The sequence below is a fragment of the Myotis davidii genome, unplaced genomic scaffold (assembly GCF_000327345.1).
Source record: "Myotis davidii unplaced genomic scaffold, ASM32734v1 scaffold83, whole genome shotgun sequence".
In the NCBI taxonomy this organism is placed as follows: domain Eukaryota; kingdom Metazoa; phylum Chordata; class Mammalia; order Chiroptera; family Vespertilionidae; genus Myotis; species Myotis davidii.
In genome coordinates, this window is record NW_006294121.1 from 1,223,930 (window position 1) to 1,239,548 (window position 15,619).

Consider the following 15,619-nt stretch of genomic DNA (forward strand, 5'->3'; position numbering starts at 1 on the left):
CAGTTTCATCAAGGCACATGCCCAGGTTGCTGGCCTGGTTCCCAATGGAGGGCATGCAGGAAGCAGCCTATCAATTATTTTCTCTCATCATTGATGTTTCTATCTCTTCCCCTCCCCGCCGCCGTCCCCTCCCCAGCTCTCCCCACTCCCCTCCCCTCTCCTCTCTGAAATCAATAAAAATGTATTTTAAACAAAAACCCCCACAATTTTGGAAGCAACACCTTTGAAACAAATAAATATTCCCACTACGCTAAATGCACTGTTCAGATCATATTAAGGCATGGTGTTTATTCTATGAACATTTTAAAGAAAATTGAAATTACAAAAATTTAAAAGAAAAGCAAGTTGAATGGTGAGTAAATCTAGCAATGTTATCATATATGAGAAATGACTAAATGTTAAGTCTGCGACAAGAAGATGAATTAGGGACACATAATTACCCTCATATGTATAAAGTTCTACCCTCTAAGGCAGTGGTTCTCAACCTTCCTAATGCCGCGACCCTTTAATACAGTTCCTCATGTTGTGGTGACCCCCAACCATAAAATTATTTTTGTTGCTACTTCATAACTGTAATTTTGCTACTGTAAACAATATGTAATTATATATGTGTTTTCTGATGGTCTTAGGCAACCCTTGTGAAAGGGTCGTTTGACCCCCAAAAGGGTCGCGACCCTCAAGTTGAGAACCGCTGCTCTAAGGTAAGAAATAGATTCCTAATGGGTGGAAGTCATAAACACATACACTAGTTGAATATTCACTATATCCCAGATACAATGGAATGTGAACTTCTAAGAAAGTATTTAGTTACTGATTTCTCATTGTTGATCTGCCAGGCTTACTGGAGGGGACATTAGATAGGGTGATGGATTAAATGTCCTCTAAAAATCTTTTTAGAGCAGATTTTGTTCCTTTTATAAAACTTGAAGTAAAACTTCCATGATTTCAAATTACTGAAATTTACACTTGCTACTAGTGCCACGGCTTTAATATCTTGATGTTCAGATCTTTTTTAATTAGTGATTTTCTTTAAAGAATATGCTGTTGTGCATTGCTAACAGAGCCATGCAGAGTACCTGTTTGGTATAAGCTACCTAACTACATAATCCCATCAAATGGGAAAATAAAATACACTTTAGAAGGATCCACTTTGTGGTGAAATTTCAAATATTACCTAACAATACAAAAAGAAAATTGTTGACAAAGAAAATAGCAATTTGTGTGTCCCATAAGTGTAAAATGATTGGCCAGGAAAACAGTGCATTTCCTACTGTTCAGAGGGAAAGCTCCCTAATGGTAGGAGTGAGAGAAAGTTTGGATTTAAAGGAGCTCTTAAAGCTAAGGTAAGTTGCAGTGGATGTGAAAGAAGATAGCTTTTGTGATGAATATTAATCACCTCCCTTCATATTTACTCTTCCCTTTTCATTTGCAGAAGCTCAAACTTCATTTGGGGACCCAGGCTGTCCAAAGAAATTAACTCCATCCTTTACTCCAGAGATGAAACACAGAATCCAGGATACAACAGTAAGGACTTTCCACCGTCATGGCCACAGTGATTCCTTCTGAGGTGGAAATAGGATCTGCCTGGTTGAATCAGAATAAACATCAGGACTTTTCTTAGAAATGCTGAGACAAAAGTTATTTTGCCAGTGGAGGTAAATATGGAAACAATAAATAAGCCTTAGGAGCTACTGGAAGCCATATCAAAACCAAGACAGGATTATCAGAATGTAACAAACACCAAGAAGGCAGAATAATTAATTTAAAAGTCACTGAGCCACTGGATCATTCCCAAAGTAGCCTATCTTTGGACTTCTGAGATAACATTAGCTAATGTATTTCATTGGTGGCTTAATTCCATTTAAGTCGTTTTTTAAATGTAAGGTTCTTATTACTTGCAACAAAAACCAAAAAGCCAGGGACTTCAGGCGAAGAAAAATAGAGTAAAATGCACAGATGTCAATTCAGACTTAAAAACTGGTTTTAGAATTTATAGCCAAATTTATTAATAAATTATTTGGTGTCAGAGATATAATCTAATGAATCTCCCATTCGTTGAGCATCTTTTCTTTGTCCTATGTGCATATTTCTTATTAGCAATTATTTTAAAACGTATAAATATTTTTAGATTCATTTAAACTACCTTCTCCAAAGAAGTCCCACACTTAATGGGTCTGGGCTGTGATTCTTGAATTGGTGGGGTAAAAACCAGATGGTGCCATGTCTATTCTTAATTTGCCATGATCAATTGAAAACTGGGTTGAAGAACCATAAACTTCTGGATTTTGCTTCAAAAGGATGAGGGAAATGTGGACAACATGATGGTAGCCTCTACTCCACTTTCTATTATTTTTGAACTGTTTCAAGTCCCAAATTAATTTTCTAGACCTGAGGATACAAAAATGGAACTTCTAACCATACATACCAAAAAAACTACCAGATGTTAAAATTGTTAAAAAGAAAGCTGCTGTTAAAAGCAAAGACCCCAGTATTAACATGACTTACCATTTTAAATATTTCAGTTATGAAATATACAGGGGAAAAACTAAATACTGGTAAAAAAAAAAAGACTAAATTGATATTACCACTTTGGAATTTTGAGAACCATTACAGATTCCAGTAAATGCACCTCTGATAAAAAATATCTGAATAAATAAGAAATAGGAGGCCTTTGCTGACTTTCAGGTACAAAAAAATCACTTCAATTTCATTCTGTCCATATATCATTTGAGAAAATCTTTTTGAATATTCATAGGTCAGTAGAAAAATTTTAGCAGTACAATATATTCCCCAAAATAGAAAAGGTAAATATCAAGATTAGTCACATAGCTATCTAATTTATGAATAAAAGGAATTATATATTCAGGCTTCCTAATACAGAAATATAAAAAATTATTTTCAATTTTCCCAACACCATTTATTGAAGAGACTGTCTTGACTCCACTGAATGTTCTTGCCTCCTTTGTCAAATATGAATTTGAGCATAGTGGTTTGGGTCGATTTCTGGGTTCTCTATTCTATTCCATTGTCTAATGCAGGGGTGGGCAAACTTTTTGACTGGAGGGCCACAATGGGTTCTTAAACTGGACCGGAAGGCCGGAACAAAAGCATGGATGGAGTGTTTGTGTGAACTAATATAAATTCAAAGTAAACGTCATTACATAAAAGGGTACGGTCTTTTTTTTTCAATAGTTTCAGGGTTTTTTTTTTTTATTCCAGATGAATTTTTGGAGAGTTTGTTCTAGGTCTGTGAAATATGCCGTTGGTATTTTAATGGGGAGTGCATTGAATCTACAGATTGCTTTGGATAGTATGGACATTTTAATGATGTTGATTCTACCAATCCATGAACATAGTATGTTCTTCCATCTGTTTATGTCTCCAATTCATAAAGACTATACAGAAGCAAAAATATACAGACAAAATGTGTCAAAATTGCAGAAAGGAAAAGTCAAATTGAGGAATCATCACGTTCTCGATAAATAGTGCCTAATAAAAAATATGAGTATTGTTAAAGGTTATATCTACAGTGAAAGGATAAATATTATCAATAGATAAGAGTATTTATATGAAGAGTAGCATAAACTAAACAAATAAATACTTCTATAATTCGTCCATCACTGGACTTTCAGTTCCAAATTATTCAAAATATTTCATTCCAGGTGCTTGGTCCTAACTTCCTTTTTATTAAAGTTAAAATGTAATAATTATTGGAATAAGATGACTGAGATAACAAATATTTATTTAAACCAATAGAAACAGGAGAAGACAGAAAAAATTCTATGCAATATTTGGAGTGGAAATGAACTTGAGAAAGGAGGAAGGACAGGAAACTATGACACATAACTCAAATTCTATTTCTTTGACATACACGGAAGGAGATATAAAAAGCAATGGGTCTGGCCTGGCTGGTGTGGTTCAGTGGTTGAGCATCGACCTATGAACCAGGAGGCCAATGTTCAATTCCCAGCCATGGCACATGCCAGGGATACGGCTCGATCCCCAGTTGGGGGTGTGCAGGAGGCAACAGGTGGATGATTCTCTCTCATCACTGATGTTTCTCTCTCTCCCTTCCTCTCTGAAATCAATAAAAATGTATTTTATAAAATTTTAAAGTAATGGTCTGAGTCAATAAACTCCCCAAGAATCTCCTACAAGCCAATACAGTAGGTCCTCGGGTTAGGTCGGGGCGACATAACGCTATTTTTGCCGTAAGTCTGAACCCACCTACATAAGCACCTATGTCACTCACATGAAGCACATACACAGCAGTAATGAAGTGAAACAGTAAAAAAAATTTAAAAGATAACAATTCCTGACCTTTACTTGTGGTGAATAAATAATAAAAACCACAAAGCACATATGTACATATGTTGAAATGACGGAACTATTTTTTTATAAATACTGTAAATGGGAGACGGCGACGTAACCACAAAATGATGTATGTCGAGTCCTACGTAAGCCGAGAACTGCCTGTACCTCAAAATATGAATTAATTCTGGTCACTCCTGCAGCCAACTATACCTTATTTTTTTAAAAATTGCTAATTGAGGATTCCACATTTTCCTTGGGAAGTTAAAATGGAAATGCTAAAATCCCAGCAGTTTTCTTTTATATCACAATTCAAAGTATCCATTTTTCTTCAAGCAGCAAATGAAAATGTCAAAAACATTCTTGCTGCAGATATTTAGTTGTTTTCTGCCAAATTAATGAAAGAAAAATATTGCTCTTTGAATTGGTTAATTAACATGAATACTTCTCGAAAGGGCTCCTGCTTGCAAAATTAAGCCAGCTCTAGTTGGCACACTGCCCTAATATTCATGGAGACTAGACTATAGGCTCCACTGTACTCAAGAGACATTTAGCTTTTGGCATCCATTCATCAGCTTACAAATCATCAGTACTAACCATTATAGACACTCAACTGTCTGAAGCAAACAGAGCAGAAAGCACCTGCATTTAATATGGATGTACCATATCCTGCTTCTTTGAAATTTTAAGAGCGAGGCTTAGAATACAGAATAAACAAAATACCCTAATTTACATATTGTCTAGAAAGTAGAGCTACTGCAAAAAATACTCTAATGACAAACTACTCCAAGGAAATCCTCTAGGCACAAGGCAATCTTAGGAAGTAAGGAATTTAGAGTATTTTTTTCCTCAGTTCCAGGCCAGGGTGAATGGTCTTAGGCCTCCGGGAGACGACACACAGCGCGCATAGCTTGCCATTTCTTAGGATTCAAGATAGATAAGTGATTTGCCTACTTCCAAACCTGATAAAATAACCATAGCGTTACTCAAGCTAAATCACATCGTTCCTTTCTATCTTCTTCATGCCATATACCCTTCTACAAAAAACTGATAAAACCCTCTTTCCGTGCTCAATGACATACTGGATACACGTCTCTAAAATTGAATAGGAAAATGTTTCTCAACTTTCTGAAAAATATATTCCAATCTTTTTATTTGAAAAAAAATGAGTAGAGATATGAAAACAGAAAATAAATAATAATGTCCCTTCTTTTCTCTCTATCCCTAAATTAAATGGAAGAAAAGATCCTGACTCAAGACAGACAAATACTGATAAACCTAGGAATGCAAGCTGGCTTTTCCAAGATGTCCTCCACACTGTACTCATGAGGCTGCAAGGGTGTCACCTCCTCATATGGAGTCTTACATTGGGGAATGAGAAAAGCACAGAAGTCAATAGGTGATCCTAAAAAAGGCATTTGACACTAACTAAAACATCAATCTACATCAGCACCTAAGTATTATGGCAAATATAAAATTATCAAGCAATTTTTTAAGATCATCAAAATAACCCCTTATAGATCACTTGTTTTTCAAGAACATTTAGAAGACATTATACATTCAGACTTTGGGATTTTGACATAATAAGTCTACATTGATCTTTAAATAAATTGAAGCTAACCAAGAATGACAACCAGGATGCTTAAGGGGTGTAGACACCATGAAATAGTATACAAAAATCAAACAAACAAAATAAGAATGAAAAAGATAAACAAGGAACAAAGAACAGATGGGAGGAGAACATATTGTAAGATGACAGACTTAAAATGAACCGTTATCAACAAAGTAAATGTAAATGATCTAAACCAATTAAAAGACAGATATTATCAGATAACTAAAAAGGCAAGACCCAACAATATATTCCTTTGAGAAATGTACATTAAATATAGACACAAATACATTAAAGCAAAAGAATATAACAAGACACATATACTATAGCCAAAAGATATCTCGAGTGTCTATACTAATATCAGAAAAAATTGAGTTCAGAATAGAACTACTACCAGAAATAGAGGGTACTTTCATAATGATAAAGTGGTCAATTCATCCAGAGGATATAATAATCCTAAATATTTAAGCGCCCAGTAACCAACGTTCAAAATACATAAAGCAGAAACTAAGAGAAGCTCAAGGAATACAATATTTTGACCATAAAATAAGTCTCAAATATAAAAGGATTCAAGTCATACAAACTATGTTCTTTCTTTACAATGGAACCAAAGTAGAAAACAATAACAGAAAGATTTCTGGAAAGCTCTCAAATATTTTAGAACTAAATATGGTACTCTAATTAACCAAAGGGTCAAAGAAGAAATTCAAAATGAAGCTAGAAAGTATTTTAAACTGAATTAAAATAATAACATACCATATCAAAAATTGGAGTATGCTGCTAAAGCTGTACAAAATCTATGGCATAAAAAAAAAAATTATATTAGAAAAGAAGAAAGGTCTCAACTTAATGTTCTTAGCTTCCACACTGTGAAACCAAAAAAAGAAGAGTTAATTAAGCCCAATGTTAGCAAAAGGGAGGAAATAATAAAGATCATAGCAGACTTCAGTAACACAGAAAATAGAAAACAGGGTGTAAATCAATGAAAGCAAAAGTTATTTCTTTGACATAGTCAATGAAATTAATAAATTTCTAGAATGATGAGATCATTTTGAAAAATATATAAATTAGTAATATCAGGAATTAGAAGTGATACCACTACAAAATCTACAGATAATATGGAAATATTATGACAACATTATGCCAGTAAATTTTATAATTAAGAAGAAAGCTGTATTCCTTGACAGATACAAGTTACCAAAGCTCACTCAAGAAGAATTAGTGTGAATGAAATTGTATCTATTAAAAAAACTGAACTTGTAGTAAAAGCCTCCCCACAAAGAAAACTCCAGGCATCACTGGTGAATTCTATAAAAATTTAGAGAAGCAATAATCCTAAAATTTTCTCCACAAATTCAAGTTAAGAATAATTTCCAATTTGTAAGGAAATTATAGACCATATCCTCATAAATATAAAAATTATAGAAAGTTGATTTCAACAATGTCCATAAAGGATCATATAACACATCAAGACCAAGTGGGGTCGATCTCAGGATTTCCAAGCTTATTTAAAGTTTTAAGGCTGGCTTAAATATAATTCAACATAGTAAGAAATTAAAAAAGGAAAACCTTATGATTATCTAAATATGCACCAATAGTATTTGACAAAACTCAAAATTCATCTTATATAATAAAAGGCTAATATGCAAATCAACCGAATGGTGGAATGACCAGTCACTATGACGCACACTGACAACCAGGGGGCAGATGTTGAACACAGGAGTTGCCCCTGGTGGTCAGTGCGCTCCACAGGGGGAGTGCCACTCAGCCAGAAGCCCTGAGTCGGACTTTATGGCTGGTGAGTGCAGCGGCGGTGGCGGGAGCCTCTCTTGCCTCCGCGGCAGCACTAAGGATGACTGACTGCCGGCTTAGGCGGGCTCGCCTAAGCCGGCAGTCGGACATCCCCCAAGGGCTCCTAGTCTGCGAGAGGGCACAAGCCAAGCCGAGGGACCCCCCAAGTGCACAAATTTTGTGCACCAGGCCTCTAGTTTCTAATAAAAATTCTTACCACAGTAGCAATAAGAGGGAATTTCCTCAGGCTGATAAAGAGTATCTTGAAAAATCTACAGTTAACATCATACTTATTGGTGAAAGACTTGATGCTTCTCCCATTCTGATTACAAATAACAGAAATGGCCGCTCTCATAGCTTCTATTCAACATTGTTCTGGAGGTTCTAGCCAGTGAAACGAGGCAAAAAAACAAAAGATACCCAACTTTTAAAGAAAGAAGTAAAACTTCCTTTTTTTTTTTTTTTTCAAATTTTATTTTTTATTACAAAGGGGATTACATATGTGTCCATTTTTTTCCCCGCCCTAGACAGTCCCCTAGCCTCCCCTATTCCCCAGTGTCTTATGTCCATTGGTTAGGCTTATATGCATGCATACAAGTCCTTTGGTTGATCTCTTACCCCAAGAAGTAAAACTTTCTTTATTCACAAACAAAATGACCTCTATATAGGAAACTAGACAGAATCTATAAAACAGTTATAAGAACTAGTCACTTTAACAAGATTATGGGATACAAGATCAATATTAAAAAATCAATTGTATGCCTACTTCCTAACAAGAAAACACTGGAAGCTGCAATTAAAAAGTAATATCATTTAGAATAGCATCAGTACATCTGAAATACTTAGGGATAAACTTTACAATAGATGCGTAAGTCTTGTACACTGAAAACTACAAAACATTTCTGAGAGAAATTAAAGACATAAATAAATGGAGAGGCATTACTTGTTCCTGAGTTACATGATTCAATAGTTAAGATGGCAATTCTTCCCAAATTGATTTAAAAATTGAATGTAATCCAAATCCACATCCCAACAGGCTTTTTTTCATAGATATTGACAAGCTGATTTTAAAACTCTTATGAAAATACAAAAGACACAAAATAGTTAAAACAACTTTGAAAAATAAGCAGAAAAAAAGATGGCTAACAATACTACCTGATTTTAAGATTTACAATAATTAATCTACAATAATCAAGAAAATAAGTTTTTGGAGTAAACACAGAAAAAACACTGCCCTGGCTGTGTGGCTCAGTTGGCTGGAGCATCGCCAAGTATACCAAAAGGTTGCAAGTTCTATTCCCAGTTAGGGCACATACCTAGGTTGTGGGTTCAGTTCCTGGTCAGGGCACATGCAAGAGGCAACTGATTAATGTTTCTCTCTCAGAATGATGTTTCCCTTTCTCTCTCTGTCTCTCAAATCAATAAAACATATTCTCTGATAAGGATAAAAAGAAAAAGAGAAAACACAATGTAATGAATTAAGAGAGTTCTAAAATTGACCCATACATAAATGCACAACCAGTTTTCAGCAAAGAGGGAAAGGCAATTCAATGGAGAAAAGACAGTATTTTAAACAAATATTTCTGGAACAATTGGATATTCATACTTTTAATAAATGAACTTTTATCTGTATCTCACACCACACACAAAAATTAACTCAAGTAGATTTCCAGATACAGGTTAACAGCTCAAACTGCTTTACATGTGCTCTGGGGTTAAATACAGTGGGTCCTCGGGTTAGGTAGGAGATCCGTTCCTATGGCGCGATGTAACGCCATTTTTGTCTTAAGTCAGAAACCACCTACATATGCACCTACGTCACTCACATGGAGCACATACACAGCAGTAATGAAGTGAAACAGTAAAAAAAATTTAAAAGAAAGATAATTCCTTACCTTTACTTGTGGTAAATAAATAATAAAAACCACAAAGCACGTATGTCGAAATGATGGAACTTTTTTTTTAATAAATACAGTGGGGCCTTGACTTACGAGTGTCCCGACTAACGAGTTTTTCGAGATATGAGCCGTCTCTTGGTCGATTTTTTGCTTTGAGTTGCGAGCTAAAATTCGGGTTATGAGCCAGCTTCAGATACCCCACCGCTAGTTGGCGCAGCGAATGTCACAGTGAACACCACAACATCAGCCCAGCATCACGTGTCTCACTTGTTCACTTTAAGATTTGACCTACGAGTAATTTGAGTTACGAGCTCCATCACGAAACAAAGTAAACAAGGCCCCGTGTACTATAAATGGGAGATGGCGACGTAACCATGAAACGACATATGTGGAGCCTGACGTAACCTGAGGACTGGCTGTAAATAGGTAAACAAAAGGTGGGATCCATGTTTCTCCCTGTTGGAGAGATGTTATAGATAAGCAGTGAACCACCTGGTACTGCATTAGAGTCAGAGGCATCAGTATGAACTCACATTTAGTTGAATATAAATATAAATAGACAGATGTATAAGTAATTGTAAATGTGTATATCCTTAGTTGCAAACATATATACATTTCCTGGCTCTGGGTGCTGAGATAACCTAGACATAGTGACATCCCATTGGCAGCAATCAGAATACCTAATGCTCAATCTTAGTTTCTAAATAACATACCCGCAAAAAAGGAATTAGGGAATGGCTGATTCTAGGAATGGAGCATTGCAAATACCAGATGACCCTTAGGCATCTTGTGTCAGAATAAAAGGAAGTACTGGAAAAAGAGAGGGGAGCAAGTACAAGGGATACAGGAGCCAACCTAAAAGAGCTACCAATGGGCAGAGCTGGAATAAGTTCAGCAACAAGATAACAAAAATTTTTGTTATAACCTAAATTATAAAATAAATATACATGAGTCCATACTGATATCATAAATGATTAAATAAATAAATGGCAGAGAAGAGTCAAATAATAAGTACCATTTAAAATAATCATCTTACAGAAGAATTCCAAGTAATTTTTAGAGACACCCATTTCTAAGTGCTGTAGAGCATGAGCTATACTTAGTGACCTGCTTCCACACAATAAATTATAGAAAGGGTGAAAAACATTAACTTTACAGTGGAGAAACTTGGCAAACATCACTGTGGTCAGATAATCAAGATTAAGCCACATCAGTGATAAAACATGATAACATCATGTATCCACCTGCCCCAGATATGTGATAAAAAGGGTGCCTCTCCTAAAGAAATCATCCCAGTGAAATCAAGAAGAAACATCAGACAAACACAAATTCAGATCCATTCCATGAAATATCTGACCAGTACTGCTCAAAACTGTCAAGGTTATCTAAAATAACAAAAACTGAAAAACAAATGAAGACTTAGAAACTACTAGTATCAAGGATCCGAGAAGAATAAGGAGATATGAGGTCTAATGTGAAATTCTAGAACAGAAAACAGAAGTGTAGTGAATAGTAATATACCAATGCTGGTTGCTTAGTTTTGACAAATCTACTATGGTTATGTAAGATGTTAATAATAGGAAAAGAGAATGAGAGGTACATAAGAACTATCTGTACTAACTTTAAAACTTTTCTGCGAATCTAAAATTATTCCAAAGTAAAAAATGTATTATAAAAGTGTATTATCGACTTAAATATAAAAAGTAAAACTATAAAACTTGTAGAAAAAAATATGAGAAAATATTTTGGACCTTAAGTTAGGCAAAGATTTTTTTAGGTAAGATTCCAACAACACATAAATGGTAAAATTGATAAATTGAACTTTATCAAAATTTTACTTTTGCTCTTTGAAAGACCCAAATGAGTGAAAAGAGCTGATTAGGAGAAAATGTATGCAAAGCATATATATCCAAAAGAGGACTTGTAACCATAATGTATAAAGAACTCTCAAAATTCAATAAAAAAAAACAACCTGATTAAAAATAGGCAAAATATTTAAACAGACCCCAGAAAATATTTAAAGATAAGCTAATAAAAAGGTGCTCAAAATCATTAACCTTAAGAAGACTACAGCATTATTTACAATAGCCAAGATATGAAAGCAATCCAAATATCTATCTATAGACAAGTGGATAGAAAAGTTGTGGTACTTACATACAATGGAAATTACTTGGCCAAAAAAAAAGAATGAAATATTACCATTTGTGATAGCATGAATGAACATAGAGAGTATTATACTAAGTGAAATAAGTCAGTCAGAGAGAGACAAATACCATATGATTTCACTTTTACGTGGAACCTAAAGAACAACATAAATGAACAACAAACAAAATAGAAACAGACTCGTAGATATAGAAAACGGACTGCCGGTTGCCAGAGAGAAGAGGGGCTGAGGGACTGGGTAAAAAATGTGAAGGGATTGAGAAATACAGATTGGTAGTTACAAAATAGTTATTGGGATGTAAAGTACAGCATAGGAAATATAGTCAATAATATTGCAATAACGATGTATGGTCCAGGTGGATACTGGAAATATCAGAGGGGAACACTTTATAAAATATATGATTACCTAATCACTATGTGGTACACCTGAAACTAATAAAGTAATATTGAATGTAAACTTTAATTGAAAAGAAAAATTCAAATTAATACCACAAAGAATTTAAAAGACTGATCATATCATGTGTTGGTAAAGATAGAGAGGAAGTGGAATTTTCACACAGTGCTGGTGGGATTGTAAAATGATGCAAATACTTTGAAAAACAGTTTGAAAATTTCTTAAATTTAAGCATATGCCTACAATATGAAGCAGCCCTTCCACTCTTAGGTATTTATTCCCCCAACAAAGGAAGCATATGTCTGCACAAAGTATTATACATCAATGGTCATAGCTGCCTTAATCATAATACTCAAAAATTGAATATAACCCAATTGTCCATTAACAGGTAAAGGGATAAACAAATTGTGATACCTCCACAGGATGAAATACTACTCATCAAGAAAAAGAAATGAACTACTGTTATATGCAACAATATAAATGCTTCTCAAAATAATTATACAAGAAGCCAGACAAAAAGCATACTATATGATTTCATTTATATAAAGTTCTAGAAAATATAAGTGAAATAAAACAAGTGAGTGGTTACAGGGGTGGGTGTAGAATTTGAGTTGAAGTGGCAGGAAGAAGTGGAAGAGAATATGAAAGACAAGGAAATTATTGTATTGATAGTATATTCACTAATTTGATTGCAGTGATGGTTTCACAGACACATACATATATCAAAATAATACACTTCAAATATGTGCAGTTTATTGTATGTCAAATGTAGGTCAAAAAACTTTTATTTTTTTAATCAACCACAAAACCTGGAAAATCTGAGAATAAACTAAGCCTGAAGAAAGGAAAGATGGTTTCTGGCAAACGGCTTATGGCACAGTAAATGAAAGGCTGATTAGATTTGGTCTATGTGGCTTCAGAAGAGAACTAGTACCAAAAAGGAGAAATTAAAAGGAGGCGGAATCAACTACACAAAAAGAATATTCTGACAACTGGAGCTGTCCAAACACGAAATGGACTGCTTTGTAAGGTAACTGTCTCTCCCAGTCACAAACATTTTAAGCAGAAACTCAACTGATTGCGTTAAGTGAGGCACTAGGAAAAATTCCAACTTGCGACAGTAGAGACAGTATTTTTTTAATTAAATTATATTTTATTGCTTAAGGTATTACATATGTGTCCTTATCTCCCCTTTGTCCCCCAATCCCCCCACTCTTGCCCTCACTCTCCTGGTGTCCATTGGTTAGGCTTATATGCATGCATACAAGTCCTTTGGTTGATCTCTTCCCCTTAACCCCACCCTCCCTTACCTTTCCTCTGAGGTTTGACAGTCTGATTGACGCTTCTCTTTTTCTGGATCTGTTTTTGTTCATCAGTTTATGTTGTTCATTATATTCCACAAATGAGTGAGATCACGTGATACTTATCTTTCTCTGACTGGCTTATTTCGCTTAGCATAATGCTCTCCAGTTCCATCCATGCTGTTGCAAATGGTAAGAATTCCTTCTTTTTTACAGCAGCATAGTATTCCATTGTGTAGATGTACCACAGTTTTTAATCCCCTCATCTGCCGATGGGCACTTAGGCAGCTTCCAAATCTGAGCTATAGTAAATTGTGCTGCTATGAACAATATTTCTTAATCTTTAAATGCACTAGTTAGAAAAACAGTACATGTAGTTTCCACTTGGGGCAAATCTATAATAAAAGTGTACTATGCTAATTAGACTAGATGTCCTTCTGGATGAAGCCAGGGCTGCGAGGGCCGAGGCAAGCCACCATGGCTGCGAGGGCCAAGCCCCTTGCATGAATTTCGTGCATCTGGCCTCTAGTGTAATCATATTTCTCATACCGTAAAGCCCTCAACACCAAACATTTTGTGTGGTTTCAAGTATTTGGAAGCATATGAGCAAGGTTAATGAACACACTTGATAAACTTCAAATAGGTTATCTTTCACACTAGAGGTCCAATGCATGAAATTTGTTCATGGTAGGGTCCCTAAGCCTGGCCGACAATCAGGGCCGATTTGCGGGGCAACCAGCAGGGCGATTGGGGAGGGGGGTCCCCACTGGCACCCGCCTTGGCTGGCCCGGGGCCTGCAGGCTTAGGCCAGTTCCTGCATTGAACAACGTCTGCCCCTGGTGGTCAGTGCGCATCACAGCGACCAGTTGTTCCACTGGTTCGTTCCGCCATTCGATTGATTTGCATATTAGGCTTTTATTATATAGGAGGATAAGGAAAGCAATCAAGAAGGCTTCAAAAATAAACAGTTTGTAAAATGTGTATTTTTCTTGCTTGCCTGCTTTTGCATATAGTCAATTATTATAAAAATTGAGGGAAAGGGGCATTTATAATATTTACTACACAGTTCTAAGCACTTAGAGATCAAAAACTAATAATTACTATTTATTGAATATATATATGCGTACAAATTCAAGCAAAGCAGTTTGAACACATGAACTTTACAATACTGCAAGATAGCTATCATGCACATTTTACAGATAAAAAACTTAGTCTATGAGAAGTTAAGGGGATCTTTAGACTGAGAATCTAAAGCTAATTCAGACTGTCTGGCTCCAAAACCCAGTGATGTAAGATTGCCTACTAGTTCCCTGAAGAAATAGGGTTCATATGATGATTACCGAATGCAGTCTCTTTCTTCCCTCTCCAAATAGTTCCTACAATCCTGCTTAATTTATTTTTCAAAAATCCAAATTTTCTTATGTTATTTATCCAGCTTTGTTCCTTTAGTGCCTTATAACTCCTTATAGGTAAAGTCTAAACTCATCAACAGAGTGAATGAAAGACCTTCCTACCTACTTTCCTAGGATCATTTCCAATTATTTCTCCTGTATATTCCAGAAATACTTAATGAAAATATTGGCAAGTCTGCCCTAGCTGGCTTGGCTCAGTGGATAGAGCACTGGCCTGAGGACTGCAAGGTCCTGGGTTCTATTCTGGTCAAGGGCACATGCCTGGGTTGTGGACTTGATCCCCAGTAGGGAGCATGCAGGAGGCAACCAATCAATAATTCTCTCTCATCATTAATGTTTCCATCTCTTCCCCTCCCCCTTCCTCTCTTAAATCAATAAAAAATATACTTAAAAAACTAGAGGCCCAGTGCACAAAAAATTGTGCACTGAGGGGGGAAGGGGAGCCCTCAGCCCGGCCTGTGCCCTCTTGCAGTCTGGGACCCCTCAGGGGATGACCACCTGCTGGCCGAGGCCTGCTCCCCAGGAGATTAGGCCTAAGATGGCAATCGGACATCCCTCTGGCAGCCTGGCAGCCCTCGGGAGATGTCCACTTGCCAGCGGGGAGCAGGCCTAAACTGCAGTTGGACATCCTTAGCGCTGCTGAGAAGGCAGGAGAGGCTCCCACTACCACCGCTATACTGGCAGCCATCAGCCTGACTTGTGGCTGAGCAGAGCTCCTCCATGTGGGAGCACACTGACCA

At 36.0% G+C, this 15,619-nt stretch overlaps 1 long non-coding RNA gene across 11 annotated transcripts in view; it reads right to left on the bottom strand.

The window, feature by feature from the left end:
- Positions 1 to 5,631: 5,631 nt before the first annotated feature.
- LOC107183849 overlaps positions 5,632 to 15,619 on the bottom strand; it is an 86,754-nt gene continuing 76,766 nt past the window's right edge. For 3 of the 11 annotated variants that reach the window (XR_001514654.1, XR_001514652.1, XR_001514655.1), the window contains exons 5-6: positions 6,677 to 6,717; positions 5,643 to 5,672 (exon numbers count right to left, since the gene is read on the bottom strand). This is a non-coding gene — a long non-coding RNA (uncharacterized LOC107183849). Of the gene's footprint in view, positions 5,673 to 6,676; positions 6,718 to 15,619 lie in introns of all 11 variants that reach the window. The other 8 variants (XR_001514646.1, XR_001514647.1, XR_001514650.1 and 5 more) reach the window with 5 other exon arrangements.